Below are 19,716 nucleotides of genomic sequence, written 5' to 3' on the forward strand. Positions count from 1 at the left end.
GCACGTAGCCAGGATTTCGTGAAGGGGGAGGAGGTCCCTGAAGTGAAATACTGTGGTCACCACACGAGGGGCTCGACCATTCTAAACTATTTTACTGGAACATATATGGGTTCTTTTAGCCAGGATTTCGTAACGGGTGGGGTGGAGGTGTGACATGAAATTCTGAAGGCCCAGGAGTTCGATCAATCTAAACTACTTTAATATCAACATATATTGGTTTGTAAGGACAATAAAATGAGGATATGTTGGTATGTATTTTAATAACCAACTATGAAGAAATCTGGAGTAAAAGAATAAAAAAAAAACGTATTGAAAAAGATTTTACAATATTTAAGTTTTTTCTCTGTTAATTCAAATATAACAATTTTCCTTTCATTATGACCTCAACTATTATGAAGAGTACATACTAAATAATGTCTTGTAAACTATTTTATAATACCTGTGTTCCTTTCTGTGTTGAACTAAATGCTAAGAGAATTTTCTTTCCACATATTTTTTTGTTTTTATTACTCCGTCAACTACTGATGTTCCAAATGACAGGTTAATAAAGTTGCAGTACAAAATTGTTTTTGAAATAACATGTTTAATACTGCAAGGATGCGATGACGAAAAATTATGATAAAAAAATGTCCACGCTGTTACACAACGGCACTATGCTTTCGGACGCTTGAAAGCTCCCTGACTAGCAGCAGAAATTCTGAGAATTCCGTAACTTTTCAAGAAATTTCAAATTTCCTTACTCTTCCACGATATATCGTTCACCTCGCCACCATGTATTGCAAGTAATACAAATCTCTTTATAAGAAAGAGTAACCAAAAGCTTCCTGTGTTTATTTTTTATTTTTAATGCAGATCTTCCTTTCTCTCATTTCATTTTGTTTCATCCTCCTTTAATTTCTTTCATTTTTGATCTCGTAGGGTGGGGGTATCCGGACCCTCCGGACCCTCCCCCCCTTCGTTATGTGTCTGAGTGTAATGAAGAATATTTGTATAGATTGCTATACTGCTTAACAAGACGCATTTGTAAAATAAATAAACAAATAAAATAAAATAAAAATTCTTACGTTCATTTTTTTTCTATAACAGTATAGAAACTGTTTCTATAACACTTTCTGGTAGTTGTAGTTATAACTTCTCGCAATTGCATAACTAAGCGGCTTCGTGGAACCAGAATGGTAAGCGCTACTTCCGGTGAAATGGGTTGGGATCAGACCACAGAAAAGTATGTAGGTAGTTTATTTTCAGAAATGTGTCTGCAGATGGCAGGATAAGCTTATTTGGTATGCTTCATTCTATTGAGTTACATTACATGGAGATATTGTACCTTTTTCCCCACTTTACTCGAAATATAGAAAACGTGGAAAGAAAATATCTTTCCCTGAGCTGCTTAATTTTAAGCAGCTACGAGTTCGGTGTCTCAGTAATAGAGCATTCATCTCTGCCAAGTAGGGCTCCTGCTTTGATCCTATCATAAGCCAAGTAAGATTTGTGGTGTACAGAACGTCCTGGCTATGTGTTTTCCCGAGGTTGTCCAGCTTCTTCCCATGTCCGTGATTTCACTATTATATAATTTAATCTCATCATCGCATCCCATATCCTCGGTGCGCAATCGTGGAACGTTAAATTAAAAAAGTAAATAAGAAGTGTTGCAAACTACATTGAGGTTCGCCATGTCTTCGTAACGGGTTCTAATATCAAATTGCTCTAAATGACAGAAAGTATACTCTAAATGGCATCTATTGAAACTAATCTACATGTTACGATGCAAATATTTTCTGCTTATTTTTTCAGTATAAAATCTTTTTAGAAAAACACTAATTTTCAATCCCTCTTAACTTTTTTTTTCTTTTTTTCTTTCTTCGAAATACGTCATATGATGATTTAAATCACATTTGAATTGTATTGCTCTGTCCGTCTTTCTTATGTTATTATTGTTATAGATACCTCTCACAATTGAATGTCTGAGATGATACTGCAGCGTTCTTAGTTTAACACTGAATAACTAGTAACTGTGATATACTGAAATTTCCATAAACATGTGGATTCGAAATACGTAATAATCTAGGGGGACATAGTGGCACAGTGATAGATTTCTTCCCTCTGGTACGTGAGGTTCCTGTTTCAATCCCCGGCAAAATTAGTTTATGGTGGACAACATCGTGTACGTGGGTTTTCTCGGGAACTCCCGTTTTCTCCCACTTTCTCATTCCACCAATTCTTCCATCATCATTCACTTTCCTTGTTTATCGTCTCCCTTAGCCTAAAAGAGATAATCGTTAGACGTTAAACTGAAATATTTCATCTTCAGGTAGTACCATTTGTAAATATTCCACTGTACGTTCAGTTAACAACACTATTAATCTGCTAGAATTACAGAGTATATCAGACAATTTTCGCCTGTTGATATATAGGCTTACGTTGTACAAAATTTCAGTGATTTTTTCTAATCTCTTAATTTACAAATTACAAAAATGTTTCAAGATAAATAGATCCTCCATGTCCTTCCTGTGTGTAGATAAACATAATTGTCAGAGCAATTTTAGAGAAAATGAAGTTAAAAAGAAATTACTCTCCAGTAGAATACCCTTGTTTTTGGAAGCACGAGAAAAAAAAAAAACTTGAAAACCCCCTACACCATCTTATAAAAACCTTAAATTTAGAATTGCTTCCAGAAACGTTGAATGGCATGTCCTGTACGGAGCGATCATATATTCAGCAGAATTACCAGAAAAAATATATAAGGGTTGTAGTAAATCCGTTCAAATTTTGAATATACGGGTCAACAAATCTGTTTTTTCGTACTATCGTCCCTCAAAACTTAGAAACTAGAATAGGAATTATCGTTAACTAGATATTTTGCTAGGGAGGGAGAGGAGAGGTTCCCTTATTTCTGAGAATTGAAAGTAGTAATGATTTCAGAAGATTTATCCCGGGAGAATTTCATTACATTGTGGGGATGTAAAATAGGGCAAGAGTGCACTTTGTGCAGAACAAGTGATTTTGGGTATATTTTAGTTTCTCTCTCAATGTAACAGACATAAGATCTCCAGATGAACAAAACATAGCGAAGGACGTTAGTAACCCCGGAGAGCTCCTTTAGGTATGGTTCCTACGAATGTTCTGCACAAAGTGCACTCTTAACTGAAATAGTACTATGGAAACATGGGAATCTACATTGAGGACGATGGAAGATTTGGCTGAGTGGGGAAATTTCCTCCGGGCCACGTTCTAAATTCAGCACTGGTTGAAAAAGAGCTACAGTTTCAGGCTCTGATCTAACAGTATTTTACGCAGGACTATAGTGTTCTACAGAGGCCTGCCTCTCTGTATTTACGTCTACGACGATGACGATAGGTACTATTTATACAATACTTATCAGAGCCATTTAACATTTAATTTTATTTAATTTTTACTGAAAAATAAGTGAAATCGTTCTCAGTATGTTGCCTTTCTTTGGAGGAATGCACATTTCATAACAACTGGAGTACTCCCAAAGTCAATTATTCATTGCAGAATTCTCGACTTTGAAGAAAAAAATTACTTTAAATTGGTTATCAATCAGTTCACTTGCGAATGTAAAACAACAAATTCTACTTATATATTTATCACACAGAAACTAATCGTGGCAGAGTTAAACATATTAACTAAAAATATTAGAAAAGGATATTTGTGATCATGTTGTTCATTATTACAGAATTGAAACTAATTCTCTAGTTTCCTCTGTTGTTGAAAGAAGAAATAATAAGTCGTAACTGAAAGTATTTTCAGATAAATTTTCTAACACTTCTAAGTGCCATCTTTCAAACATATTTTCTATGCCTCTTTCGCTAAGATTAACTAAAAGAAGAAAGAATAAATTCCAAGCATTTTTTACTATATATCAGTGGCGGCCGGTGACAATTTGCTAATGCATTATGTTTGTTAAAGAAAATAATTTCACCTATACTTTTTTATTCCGGTTGAAGTTTCTACTTAGCCTACGTCCATAAGCGTGGGACGTAAAACTCAAACTCCAGTTCAAGTTGAAGTGAACACATTTTGTGATGCAGTTCAGATGCGTGACATTGAAACTCCATGAGCGATGTTTCCTGTTATCAAAGACGACGAAAGTTTTTCACAAAACAAGATGGCTAACATTGTTAATCTTTATCTTTTAATAGTATTTCTTAGAATATATATAAGAATAAGAATAATAGTATACCGGTATATCATAATAATATAAGAATTATATATATGGCCATTAGAGATGTGCGTCATTCGCTGTATGCTGCTTCGGAAATCAACTTTAAAGTTCCAGTATCCCTAAAACTTTGTTTTTACAATAAACTAATTTCTAAATTTACTTTTAAATTAATTTGTTTAGTCTTTTTTGCAATTAACAGACAAAGTAATGATTTCAGATTTCCTACGGGGGGAATTTCTATGAACGGAATTGAAGGCAGAACTGAAAAATATTAGTAACTCAAGGTTGAGCCTATGGGGAGCGCGGTGGCTCAGTGGTAGAGCGTTCACCTCCGGTGCTTGGGGTCCCTGCTTCGATCCCAGCTCGCGCCGTGTGGACTTTGTGGTGGACAAACAACGTGCTCGTGGGTTTTCTCGGGGTTCTTCCGTTTCCTCCCACTTTCTTCACTCCACCATTTCATTCATTTCTTACAATCACCGTCTCCTTTAGCCTAACCGGCATAAACGTGGGACGTAAAACTCAAAGATTTCATTTCATTTTTCATTTTCAAGGTTGAACCTGACCGAAGAAATGCTCTAAGGGGTATTTTGTATCTTGAGAAGAATTTTCCTCGAATCATTCTCCAAAATCATCACTTCTGAGCGCATACGTCCAGTCTCGTTATACTATGAAAGGAAAAACTTTCTGAATACACTATGCAATAATTGGATTGTAAATTCTCAATGCTTCAAAATTGAGGCTAAGAAATGGAGTAAAAATAACTTTTATATTAATATGATTAAAAAGAAACAAGCAGTATTTGCATTTCGAATGAATCTTGTTTAATGTTCGCTCACAACTTTTTAAATGAAAAAAGGAAACGAGATAAGCATCAAATCGATCAGCTACATGTACCAAGTTTTAAAATTCTCTTTTTTTACGTATGTGTCCCTTCTTAGACAAAGCGGTGCAAGAGATTTTGAAAGGAAACAGTGCCGCATACAATGTGGATTTCGGGATTTTAACTCCTCTTGAACAAGATATTGTGCAAAAACAAACAGTTGTCATACTAAAATATGTATACAAACAACTGAAATTATATGAACACGTGAGCTTGATCCCTCTTGACGAACTTATGTGTACCACAGTGAAAGGAGGCACCTGACGGAAATTGCATATCCTTTCACAGCTTATTGTGTTATAAATTGTGTTCCACCGCTTGTATAAAACCTGTATGTAATTCAGTTTGAAATTGCGTGCTTTTATTTTTCAAACAGAAATATCTGTCAGGTCCGGAATGGTGTTTGTTCATTCATTTTGGTGGTGGTGATGGCAGGGCGTACCATTACAGAAAAAGAATCTCGAATGATTTTTATACCTTTCGCATAAGTTAGACATAGGCTTCCTTGGATAACCAGCTGAATAGTAGTAGGGAGCGCGAAAAAAATATCCGCTATAACACATACTTGGTAGTAACAGTAGACTGAGATCAAAATAATAGTTGAATACATCAACAGAAATAAATACTCTTGTCGATATTTGTCATTAAAATGACACCAGAAAGTTATAGTTTCATTACGCGCCTAATTTCTCTATCCGATACTGATCTTTATTCTGTTTAAGGTGAAGAAAACATCTCTCTGGTTTTGATGCTGACATTGGTAATAAATAACTTGAGGTCTCATTCCCTAACAGTCTTCGCAAAATTCTTCGTGCAGCGCAAAACATTTATAATATTGTTAAAATTACTACGCCGATTATCTCAAAGTAAATCGAAAAATTTGTGTTGCGTTGGCGTAAACCCGTATGAAATGTACCCACTTGTTATTACTAAGATACAGAATGACATAGATTTAATAATATACACTCTGTCACAACAACAAAATACGGCCATCATGAAGTTTCGGCTTCTTTAGTAATGTTCAGTGACAAACTTCGTTCATCACGAAGCCAGAAGCAGTGGTACTCTGATATACTTAACAGCGTGCGTGCATATATAGTGTTGCATACGTTTGAGTAGGTTGCGATTACAGTCGCAGAAGTAGTGTTGCTTCCATCATCTAAATCCGAGACTTACACGATGCTGAAGTGCGCAAACTAGGAAACTATTGGGAAGTTATTTATGATATTAAACCCATTAATTTAATATTTTTATGGTACTTTTAATAAATAACTCTTCTACCTTTGTTTTCGCCTCTAGGGAGTAATATGTCACAGTGTCATTGTTCCGTCAGTCGCCACTGCTATAAATATTAATCGTTACTCTCGAAACGCGCCAGCATTTACATAAGTAGGATCAAAAACAGTGGCAACACTGTTCTCACGTCAGAGAACTGTGTCTCGGAACTGCGAGAGTTGAGTAGCTGATAAGGGAATATGAGATAATGAAGTGTGGCGAATCATAATGACTGTGTATTATTCAGTCAAAAGCTGCAATGCCATAAAGTAGAGAAAGAAAGCAGACTTGCCATAACAAAGTGTTTCGGTAAGTTGAAGTATTTCCTGGATCAAGATTGAAGTGGCACGTTGGTTGAGTACACAACAATGTTTTCAGGAACTTCGTGACCAAATAAAGGAACTACCTAACGGAAAGCACTACTACACAATAGAAGCCATCATTCGTACCATATGGCGGTCCATGTGGGACATAAACAAAGATCGAAAAGCTAACTGTGTACGACGCCTTCCACACGTGTGGCAGAAGGTGATGGAGATAGAAGGCGATTATATTGAAGGAATGTAACAAGTGTTCTTCTGTGTATAATGTCAGGTACGAATTATAACAATGTTGCTATTACCTTCTATTAAGCCCTTGTAAATAAAGCGAGGTGGGTAGAAACAAAAAAAGTCTGATTTGCATCACAAAGAAAAGGAATACTGGTGCGGTATTCGTTTTATGACTTTCTCGTTCACATTGCTTAAAATAAATTATAACATGCTGCAACCTAAATCGAGTTATCGCATTCGGAAAGGCAATTTTACGTCATGTTTGTTTCACGGCAATAATCTTCCTTTTTCAACGTAATTCGAACATCAGCCTATTGAGTTTATTAGTAACCGTTACAGTAGAGGCAGATTGTGATTGTAGAAATACGGAAAAGAAGGGTAAAATAAGTTATCTATTATTTAATAATTTCCGTACGTCTTGACCTGTTTCTACAGCATTGGTCAGCTATCTCTAACCAAAGCGTAATTATAGAAGGCCTATAACAATAACAAATGAAAATATTTTCCACCGGTGAAGGGATTGTCCAAATGGATTCTTTTCAAAAATAAACTTGATGAAATAAAAAGTGGAACTTTATAACACTGATATTGATCAGTCATTTACAATTGGATGGCCTGTGACGTCATTACTTGCTGTTGTCAATCTCTGTAAACCTCATGAACAGACAGGGAATAAACAAAGAACCTAATGCGTCTACTAAGACAGTAGTGATAAGCACATAAAACCGTCAATGACGGAATCTTTTTTTTATACATATGTATCTTTATTCGGAAACAAATGTTTCTTTCCTGTATAGTCCAGTCAATAAAGGTTTTGTAACGGGACTAATAAGTAGCAAGCTGAATTTTTCAGGAACGTTGGACCACAATATAAGGAATATTTTGTGAAAAGTCCCTACCCCTCCCATTCTTGCTTTCCTCTCTACCCCTCCTTAACCCTTTTAGACTTGCATTTTTGAGGAAAATGTCGACTTTCAGCTATGTGGCTACTATTTCAGTACTATTTGTCGGAGTATCATGGATTATACTCATTCTCTCCAGAATAAAACATGAATTCAAATGATTTCATGCTAGTTTTTGCATGATGTACAAGGGAAGGGAAATTCGAAGCAAAATAGAGAACTTTCCCTACGAAAAATCCCTTTTATTGAAATTTAGTGCCCTTTGGAGCAACCCTGGCTACAAGTACCTGAATATAATCTACCTTGCAAAATATTATGGTTTATACGTAATGTGTGTTGAAAGTTTTACTGCAATATCTAGAATAGTTACGACGGACATATATTTCTCAATCCTACTTAACAATACCGAATTTTATATGTAAATAAGAAGAAGTGGGACATATATATATATATATATATATATATATATATATATATATATATATATATATAAATTTCCAAACACGGTACTATACATCCAAGTATCATGATTAATACGTCATTCTTTTTGGAATGAAACAAGATTTTAAATGATACCATGCGCATGTGTTTATAATGTACAAAAGGAAAGGACTTGGGATAAATATGAAAATTTCCCTCCAAAAATCCCTCTTAGGAAATTTTGCTACCCCCTGAAGCGGTACCGGGTACAGATGCCTGAATATAATCTACTTTGAAACATACTGTTTCCTATACATAATGCATGTGCCAAGTTTCGCTGCAATATCTAGAAGAATTACGAGGGGGAAAATATTTCTTAATCCTATTTGACAATACAAATGAGATTTTCAGAGAATCGAATCGATTAACAGCACTCTTACCCTTCTAATATACCACGAAAATATGGCAAACGGAAAGAAATGTAACTCTCAGCTGTAAAATATATACATGTATATACCAAAATTCACAAAAGTAAATCCCCACGTTAAGCGGGTTTGCATATCCAGCCTCCTAACTATGAAAACATTTACGATCACTCCAACCTCAATCATTTCACAGATACAAGCTGTTGTATATAAGTTATTAGGGCGTAAAATTGAATGTAGTTTATACGAAAAAGACTTTTATGCATTGCAAGACCTGTAACGCCCAAATATTCACCACAAACTTATAGTCGTATCGAAATAAACAAAAAAATGTGGAGCAGGAAACTACTTTACACAAAAGTCTAAAGAAGCTCAGTGAAGACGTACGAACTGGTGTAGTTTAGCGCTCGCAACGAGTCGAGTAACATCGTCTCTGCCGTCGCTCTAGTTTCGAGTGTTTGTTTACATCGCTACTTTTTTGTGAGAACTTAAAGTTTCAGTTCGACTTATTTTCAGTTTAAACGTTCTAACTTTATAAGCATTTTCAGTGCATATTTATTTTGTTCATAGTTTGGTGAAGTTTATCGTCGAATTACTGCCATGAGTTGCATACGAGCTAATACATTGCGCATCAACTTTGTTACGGTGAGTCAAAAGCCCACGTCTATTGCTGTTCATGAATGGATACGCAAGGTATTTAAGTTAACGCTTGATCAGGTGTTGTCCATTGAAATGGACTTTCTACGTAAGAACTTATATCTGAAATTAATTAACAAAGTGTTATGTGAACAAATCTTAGCTAGTACTAATGGAGTAGTGACCTACTCAGATAATAATGGGGAACATGTGTTGCCTATTGATTTGACGGATAATTCTGTGGTGATAGTCAAGGTGTCCTTATGCCCCATGGAACTTAGTGACATGCAATTAACGCGTGTGCTCTCCCAATATGGCGATGTTACTAGTATTGTCGACGAACAATATTCAAAGGAACATGTTTATGCTACCCGAACGGGTCGTAAGCTTGTTAAAATGACTATTAAACGAAACATTCCTTCGTTTATCACGGTCTGTGGTTTACGTTTGTTTACCAGCTTTCCTGGTCAAATTCAAACTTGCGCCATCTGCAACTCCCCCGACCATTTTGTTCAGGGATGTCCCAAGAAGAGGAAATCACGTCTTACTGTGCCATCTTCATCAACCAGTTCCATTTTTCCCATTGAGCGAGTACCTCATAATTTACCAGTGGATCCATCAGCTCCTGATACCGGTAGTTACAGTGTTTTTCCCGTGCTTCGTAAGAATGTTCTGGAATCAACTTCTTCAAATCCACCGAACGAAGCAGACAACCAGCCAGCAGATCCCCACATTCACTCCGAATCGGCTCCTGCAGAACCTGTACCATCTAATACCATGAAAGTGGAAGAAACTCAGGATACTAAAATTATTCCAGCACCCATAACACCCAGCATCGCACCAGCTATTTCAACAGTCGTCACATCAGTTTCTACGGTAAGTGATACTGGTTTAGTCGAAGAGATTTGTTCCGTCTCTCAGACCGTACCTTTAGCTGTTCCACCCGAATTCACTCTCAACTTAACATCACGCTCTCGCGGTAGTGACTCCACAAGTGACTCAGATACAGAAATTATTAATAGTGATAAACGCAAACTCAGTAAAGAAAAAGTACTCAGTAGTGTATGTAGTAAGGACTTGCGTCCTATACACGATCTTTCTGTCAATCATGCACGCCAAACGCGAGCTTTCACAAAAAAGTTGAAATCAGTGGTTAATTCCGAAAAAAGGGGGTACCTAAAATTGTAGTGGCATCATAATACTGTAGAGATATTGTATTTCCCTCTATTAATATTCAGTATATAAACAAATCAAGATTTAATAACGATTTCATTTTTTCTTTTTTTCTTTATTTTCTGTGGATGATGAGAGACAGACAGAACTTGGAATAATAAGACAGTCAGCAAACATTTCAAAATTCTCTTTAGTAGACGATTCTTCATTCTTCATTCTTGGTAAATTTATGTAACTTATGTAATCTGATGTAACCAAAGCGTTCTGTAACTGCTGACAAATTATTAAATAAGTCGAGAGTTCCATTTACCTTGCACTTTCCTGAATCCTTACACGTGCGTACTTTGGATGTTTTTCCGTAATTTCGACGGCCATCTTCCTACTTTGGTTGATATAAAAACGTCCCAGGACCCGGAAGATGGGAGTAGCACTCGAGAAGCGGTGAAGTACACGAGGAGCGGTAAAGTTCACGAGGAGCGAGTGTGAGCAACGGCAGGAGAGATCTATACCAAATTCCACGCCAATTCGACACAGAAGCCGAGACATGGAGGCCACCCGTCGACGTTCAGGAACTGAGGTACGGAATACACATCCAAGGTCCTAAACGCCCAAACAACCTTCCTTTTCTTTCTTCCTAAACAAACTCTCGACTCTCTTTTTTTAAATATTTGTTCTTATTTATTTCTACCCACATGCCCTATAAACTAAAAACGCTCGTCGTCTTCTCAGTTACCTCTCAATTCTACCAGTGAGCTATATTTTCCAAATTAACGATTATAGTTTATTTTCTTTCTTCAAAACGACGACGAAAGCATTCCTTCCGAATGCACAAGCGTAAGATGATGGAGATGCTGATCTTTTCTCTCATCGGCGTAAGATGGTGATCAATGCTAGATTTCGTTCAAACTTCTAAACTGTTTTCTCTTCATTTTTAAGGCTTTTTAGAGTCACCTCCAACTTTCCCGCCACCAACCCTCTATGAAACTTGTTTTCTTTTGCTTTTTTATATTTGAGCAATCTTCCTTATGCTATTCTATAATTACCTTTCATTTTCTCTCCTTTTCGGAAAGTGGTGGAGCCCCAATACCTCTTGTGTATGTTGTATGTGTTGTATTTAGTTTTTAGTGTAGGTATAACATATTTAAGGTCTTGACTGATGCCCAATAGTTTTATTAGTTGTGTTATATGTTGCGAAGACTAGCGGACGAATTTTTGATACCTTTAGAGGATATTTTTAACTTAAGTGATACTGTCTATTTCGATCCCGCGGCCTGTTCGTCTCCTAAATCGACTAAATTCACACGTAATTATTTAAAGCAACTTAAAAAGAAGCTGGAAGTTTCGGAATCATTTTCGGATATTTCTCCTGATTCTTTATACGTAACTGTTCGTGGTTCTAGTTCTAGTAGTATGGCAACAGGAGGAAACGATCCACCTCCGCCCATGCACGGCACGATTGTGAAACCGGAGCCTTTTTTCGCCCGGTTAGGCGACGATGTAAACACGTACATCAGACGATATGAGACCATCGCTAGCATTAATTCATGGGATGGTATGAGACGAAAATTGGTGCTGGGGAGCCTACTCCGTGGCCCCGCTGAAAACTGGTTTGCTGGCATAGAAAAAAGCCAGAATTTGCCCAAATGACTTACGACCAGTTCAAGCAAGCTTTTATAAACGCTTTTAAGGACAATTTGGTGCCACAATTATCTGAAGCTCAGATGCGAGCCCGTGAACAGAATGAATCAGAATCCGTTCTAGAGTATGTTTATGTGAAGCAGGATTTGATTTTACGCGCAGACCCGATTGCCGATAAAAAGAAACAATTACAATTCATTGTGGAGGGACTTTTACCCGATTACTTTAACCCTTAAGTACTATGGACGAAAAGAATCACGTAACTACTATGGAACGGTCTGTCAGACCGCATTGTTGTTTCACATTTTCTGAATAGTAGTTTCATTGCATATTTTTAAAAATGATATCCTACATATCTTAGTTGCTTTTAGAAAAATAAAACAGTAATTTCACGATGAAAAAAAAGCTTTATATTTTTAAAACAATGAGAAAGAGAACATAGTCAAAATTTGCAACAATAGTTTTATTGTTAATCTAAAATTGTAATTGTTGAAATATTCAATTTTTTTCTCCGTTTCTATGTATTCAAAATAACACTAATTTAAAATGCACTGTTCTTATAGATGCACTAAGAATAAAAAATACAGTAAAAACGGAGAAAAAAACATGGAATTTTAGCTTTTTTAAAGTTGCAGGAAAGTACTGTTATAGTTGTACTCTTACATTTTTTGTAGTGAAAAGGTAATGAATAAAACTTATTTTTAGTTCTTAATGATGGAGAAAGGAAGGAAAATACGTTTTGCCGGTAAAGAAAGTACCGCACTAACTTTTCTGACAGCATGCACTTTCTTCAGGTAGGCACTGATATATTTTTTATTCTGCACTGCAAGGAAATCGGTACCCCACACCGCTGACACGAATCTTTGCTTTTCGCTAACAACTAAGTTAACAGAAGACTATGTTTCCTTTTCAACTCCTTGTGCGCGATTGTGGGAAACTCACTTTCAAACTGTAGTATGCTCTTGATTGAAAAACAGCTCACGTGGCAGATGTCCGATGAACAATCTACGTTCTATGTGAGGCCTAACAAGTCCTTTTGCCAACGTTTTCATGAAATCAAGTCTTGTCATCACTGCGGACTTAGCGTAGACTTGTTGCAAAACATATGCATTGACACCACACACAACATCCACCAGCATAAAGAAAATTGTCAATGGCTATCGTCTTGTTCGACGACTTGATGTGTAATCTGTACATTTATTGTCTAGAGTATCCACTCCGCCTTTACTCATGCTATAAAATATGATTATTTCAGGTTTTCCAGTCTCTGGGTCATTATTTGATGTGTGGTGCAAGACGTGCCACACGGTAAGACACAAAACTGCTAATAATCAGTAGATAACGAAAGACAACTCAACAGCAAAATACTCACGTAACTACTATAGTACGTCTGTGAGACCGCTCCACCCCTCCAGCGCCGCACACAGGGGATCAATTATAACACAAACTTCACAATACGTAACCATTTGCTAGACAGGAAGGTAGACGAAAAGATCCACTTGTAGTAGTGAGACTGTGGAAAATATCATGATATGAAAAGTCGCAGCGGTCTGAGACACGGTCCATAGTACTTACGGGTTAAAGTTGTAGTACAAAAGGAGTACAACACGGTCAGTGAATTTCTGGACGACCTAATTATCGAGGAAAGGATTAAATTGTTACTGAAGCGTAATGAAATAGAGAAATTCTTGAAAAAGAATTCTGCTGTTTTGCAGTCGTCTTTATTTTCTCCGGCTAGCATAGATGCTAATACTCAGAATAATGCTGAAGTAAGGGTTCAAAGTCCGATTACTGCTCAACCGTATAATACACAGTCAGCATACTTGCAAAACCAGCAGAATCAACAGAACCAACCGGTAATCGACCCGTTGACTGACATACAGCAACAACTGTCAAAGTTGACGCTGCAGATTTCAGCCTTAGCTCCTTCAACAAATTGTGAAAGAAGCGATGATTTTCAATATAGGAAAAGCAGTTTAATCAGCCGAAAAATGTAGGTCAGGATTACCAAGGAAAACGGAACGGTAATCAAAACCACAGAAGTCAGAATAATAATGCTAATACTAATAAAAAGTCTAGCAGTGATTTTGCGTCCTCAAGTAATAGTAATTCTTCGCCAGGTCAGGGTTCGACTCCGAATAAAGCCTAAATTATTTGTTACAAATGCAAATTACCCAATCATATTGCGAGATATTATCGTAAACACGCAGACAGAGTAGATGGTCGGGACGAATCTACTCAAGGTTGCGTTACAGTCTATATAGTGTCCTTTAACGAATTCCCTCATTTGTCAGCTTTTATGAACGGGAAAGATGTAGAACTGATGATTGACAGCGGCAGCCAAATCAGTTGTCTGGGGGAAAATTTGGTCCCGGAATTTGCTAAACGTTTCCGTATTGATACTAGACTTCGGGGAGTAACAGGGAAGTCTATACAAGTTTCTGAGATAGCTTTATTAAAATTTAGGATTGGTAAAAAATGGTTTACTCATGTATTCAGAGTTATTCCAAATTTTGATTATGGGCCTTTGATTAGCGCCGATTTTTTGGAAAAGCACAGAGCTGTTTCAGATTACAATAAGCAAAATTTAACTCTCTTTCGATTCGGACGCCCTCCTTCGAAAAGGTCACCTCCGAGGAATTAGAAGTCAATTTGTCAAAAGTCTTAACTTCCAGGCTTGCGCAGGGATCTCGGGCTATTTTTAGAGTATTGGAAAACACGATTTTACCACCTCGCTCGCATACTCTGGTGAAGCTACGCAGTTGTTGGGATATTTCAGGGAAGAAGTTATTATTGTCACCCTCTCGCCGGATAGAAGAAATACTGGACATTTTTATTCCATGTGCGATAGTGAATGGAGGATGCCCCGTGGTGTATGTTGCGAGTCCCACAATTAAGGAGATCAAACTGCGACAAGGTACACACCTTGGGGATGCTGAAGATTTTGAGGACGTCCCAGAGGAGCCTGAGGAGAGGAGTCTTTCATCGGTAGAAGAAAGCCTACCGTCCCCGGAGAAGATGGAGCTGTCAAGGCGACTTTGTGATCCTAGTCCTGTCGACGTCAATCCCGAGCTATCTCCAGAAGACAAAGAAAGATTTTGCAGTCTCATACGAGAATTTCCTGATGTTTGGAGTTGGTCTGAGGAGGACATAGGACTCGCACGAGGTTACCTTCATGAAATTCGTCTCTCCGATCCTACACCCGTGAATAAGACGCCCTACTCAGTGCCTTATCATCTCCGTGGAATACTCAAGCAGCAGTTAGACACGATGCTTCGTCAAGAGATTCTGAGGGAAAAAATCTCGCCCTGGAACCACCTGTCTTGCTGATTAGGAAGCGTAATAATCAGTTTCGATTCGTAAGTGATCTGAGGGGTCTAAATCAGCAATCATATCCTTCGAACTTTGCGACACCGTCGGTGAATGACATAATCAATCGTATGGCAGGATATCTCCTTTATACCTCGAGCGATTTGACCAAAGGATTCTTCCAAATTCCGATTACAGAGGAGTCGAAAGAGCGTACAGGCTTCTCGATACAAGGTATGTCAAGTTATCAATATTGTGTCCTACCTATGGCACATATTTCTTCTGCAGCAACGCTTAATAGACTGGTCAAATTGACGTTAGCAGGCGTTCCAAGTACAAATATTTTGCATTATGTCGACGATTTCTACATTATCGCCTCATCTGTAGACGAGATGTTGCATTGGTGCAAGGTCCTTTTTGAAAAACTTAGAGAACGGGGACTAAAATTGTCTCCCGAGAAGACAAAGATCGCACATTATTCTTTGATAGTGTTGGGACATCGTTTATCAAAATTTGGAGTGCAAGTGTCGGATCGAATGTTAGCCACGATTCAGAATTTCCAACGTCCACGCACGAAGAAGAATTTAAAAAGTTTCTTAGGGGTGTGCTCCTTTTTGCGAAGGTATGGTAAGGATTTCTCGGAAATCGCTTTTCCTCTTCAAACTCTGCTTCGAAAAGACCAAGATTTTAAGTGGGGAACCCAGCAACAAGAATCTTTTGAAGCTCTGAAAAAAGCAAGTTCGGAAACCCCAACATTGATGGCATACAAACCAGAGTGGGATCTACATATCTACACCGATGCCTGCAAGAAGGGCCTCGCAGCTGTAGCAAAACAACCTATTTCAGACGATCCTGAAGCTGAAGTAGTGCCGATCGCATATGCCAGTCGAGCAGTTGGACCTTCAGAAAAAAAATTGTCCGTGTACCATTTGGAACTCTTGGCTCTGCTATATGCCCTGCGATCTTTCAGAAATTTCGTGGTGGGTCGACATTTCTATCTTCATACGGACTCCAGAGCTATTACGTTCCTTCGCCATAGTAAGAACCTGACAAGTAAATTAGCACGCTGGATGTCTGAGATTGATTGTTACGATTTTACCATCGCCCACGTGAAAGGTGCCGACAACATAGAAGCCGACAGTTTGAGTCACTTTGTGAAACAGTCGCGATAAGGAAGATGAAGATGAGAGTGCCTCTGACCCGAGAAGTTTCCTAATCGAGGACATGGACCTCATTGATATCGGAAAAGAACAGCGAGAAGATGCAGTACTGAAGAAAATTATTGATCACTTGGAGGATCAAGCGGAAAAGGATCCAGCCTGTGAAAGACAGGCATCGTATTTTGTTTTGAAGAATAATGTAGCATACAAAGTGAATAAGACACCATTCGGTAAAATTTATTTGTTAGCAGTGCCATCGAAATTGCGAGACATTGTATTTGAGAAACTGCATTGCGGGAAACTGGGTGCGTGCCATGGTGGATTTTCGAAAACACAACCTTTTAGTAAAGTCTGTCTATTTCCCTAATATGAAAAAAATTGTGTATGATAAGTGCCAATCTTGTGTGACTTGTCAATTGCTAAAAAAAAGAGGAGTGGAAAACAGTTCGGTAGTCTTCAGACACATCCTAGCGTCCATCCTTTCTTTAGAATTTATGTCCATCTTGGTGGGACCTACCCTAGTAATAATATCTTACGCCACAAATTTCTAATCATAGTCATAGATGAAGGAACTCGTTTTTGTATTACTGGTTCTCTAGCAGATGCGTCTCCAGCTTCTGCTAGTGCTTTCGTATATGACAACGTCATATTGAAGTATGGAATACCAACTCAAATCTGTTGTGATAGAGGTGTTGCATTTACCAGTCAATTATTTAAGGAGTTATGTAAAATAGTGGGGACTCAAATGCATTTCGCAGACGTTCAAGGGCATTTTTCTATTGGGAGCGTAGAAATCGCAGTAAGAAATATAGAACAGCAATTGATGATCGCCTTAGACAAAACTGACCAATCACGTTGGATTGAACTTTTACCAGAAGTGACCTTTGCCTTTAACGTCACGTGCAATTTGAGCATGAAATATTCTCCTTTCGAACTTCTTCACGGCTTTTCTTCTCTGTTGTTGCATTCCGCCATGTTGGGTACGGAATGTCAATTTTCAGAAAACCAAGACAGATTGGAACGACTGAAGTATATACGAAAAAGCCCAGGAAAATTTGTACAACCGACACCTGACGTCCAAGAAGTCTTATGACAAGAGGCGGATACAACAAGAATTCAAGCAGGGTGAATCGGTTTGGATTTTTGATGTGTCGAGAAAACGAGGACAATGTGTTGCTTTTTCCGGAAAGTATTTTGGACCTGGTCAAATTGTGTCCAAAAAACATGATAACAGCTATTATGTTAAGTTTCGAACACCTAGAGGACAGATTAAGATAGACTCATTTTCTATAGACCGGCTTAAGAAGTATTATCCACCTGAGAAGGGAATATCTAATGACTTGCAAAAGTTAGAGAATCAGGATGCACAAATATTGGGTGAAGGAGTCCAGGAAAAGAAGTTCAGCAACAGGAGGAGTCCACTTCTTTTTTGATGGAGTATCAGGAAGAGGAAAGCACTGGGGAGGCGGATTCATTGTTCATTCGAGATGTGCAATTGATGTCCGAAATTCTGTCGTGGGACGAGGAAGGACCCGATACTAAATCGATGGTTGACGTAGAAAAACCGAAGTTTGCCGCTAACGAGGAAATTAACCGGAAAGTGGCTTTGTATTATGAGCCTATTACGTCACTGGCAGGACAGGCGATCGTAAATTCATTAAACACCCAGTTGCAACCAAGAGGAGGTGTAGACTTGATGGTACAGTCTTTGGCGGGAAATGAAATGAGGCAGGAGTGCAAGAAAATTGTTCACTTCAACCCAGGTAACGCCGTATTAACCTCAGGATATAATCTACCTGTAGATTATGTTATACATGTATCTGCACCCGATGATAAAAATGCTAAGCGCCTAAGGATGTGTTATGAGAAATCCCTACAGTTGGCTATGGACAATAACATTACGACCATTGCCTTTCCAAATTTAGCTACAGGAGTATTTAATTACCCGAAATTGGAGGCTGCAAGAATTGCTTTGAACGTAGTAAGGGCGTATCTCGAGGAGTATCTCGATTATTTTAAAAAAATAATTTTTGTTCAATTCGATAAACAAAACCAAATTATTTACGAAAAAGTGTTGCAGGAATATTTCCCGAAATAAGTTTTTTTCCTTTACAAAAGCATAAAATATATACAGTGTACTTAACCTAGAGATTAGTTTATTACTGGCCTAACAGGGAGCTATTTCTATGTTAATTTGCAGTATGTTAGTACAACCTTTTACCACCACAAAAAATCCTGTGTCCATTATTCTGTTAAAGTGCAGGTCCAGAGGAAGTATTAAACCATCTCCCAAAAATAGTTTTAGCTATGATTTTTCTACTTTCATTGTTGAAAATAAAATTAGGTGAAGTAATGAGATGTACTAGGAGGCATCCCACTTACCTAGAAAAAAAGAAACATTAAAATTAGTAACGCAATTTAACAAGAACTTATATACTTAGGCTAACAGAGATAATAATCAATAGAACATGTGAAAATTCTAAATTTCTAGTAATATTTAATTTGTGTTTCAGATAACCTATTTTGTTTTAAGCTGCATTATCCTATCTTTCTCTTTCCCACATGTGTCGTTTAATAACACCGAGTTCCAAATAACATCTGGTTTATTTTTCCGTAAACTCCCAAATGTTATTTTGTATCAACACTCTTTTAATTTGAGAATTTCCTTTCCGCATGATGTTAAGGTTTCTTCTCTTTTTGAATCTGTGCTTTGCAACGAAAATGACACTCTAGCTCCAGATGTCTGCGAAGCTGCGAAAGACCTACATAATCTGCAAGTCCATATTAGCGATTATTTTTTAAAGCCTCCAAATCCACGATTTCATTGATTATCAACCAGATCTCCGCGTGCACTGCTATGGTTCATTGGGAAAGCATTGAATTGGTGTTGTGACGTAGCTGACAGTTCTTCTATTGATTCGATAAATAAGAAGGAATTTCATTTGGAACAAACTGTACTGGGTTTACAAAAACAATTGTTAAAAAACAATTTATATATTCAGAACACAACTTCAGAATTTTTTAAGTTTTCAAGATCAGATACAGGATAATTTTGATAACTTTTCAGCAAAAATATTGGATCAAGAACATGATCTGGGAGATCATCTTAATAAGCTTGCAAATCGAGTCCATAAAGAGGTCATTTCGTTCATCCAAGAGTTTTA

The sequence above is a fragment of the Thermobia domestica genome, chromosome 1, assembly GCF_964235325.1.
Source record: "Thermobia domestica chromosome 1, izTheDome1.hap1.1, whole genome shotgun sequence".
Classification (NCBI taxonomy): Eukaryota; Metazoa; Arthropoda; class Insecta; order Zygentoma; family Lepismatidae; genus Thermobia; species Thermobia domestica.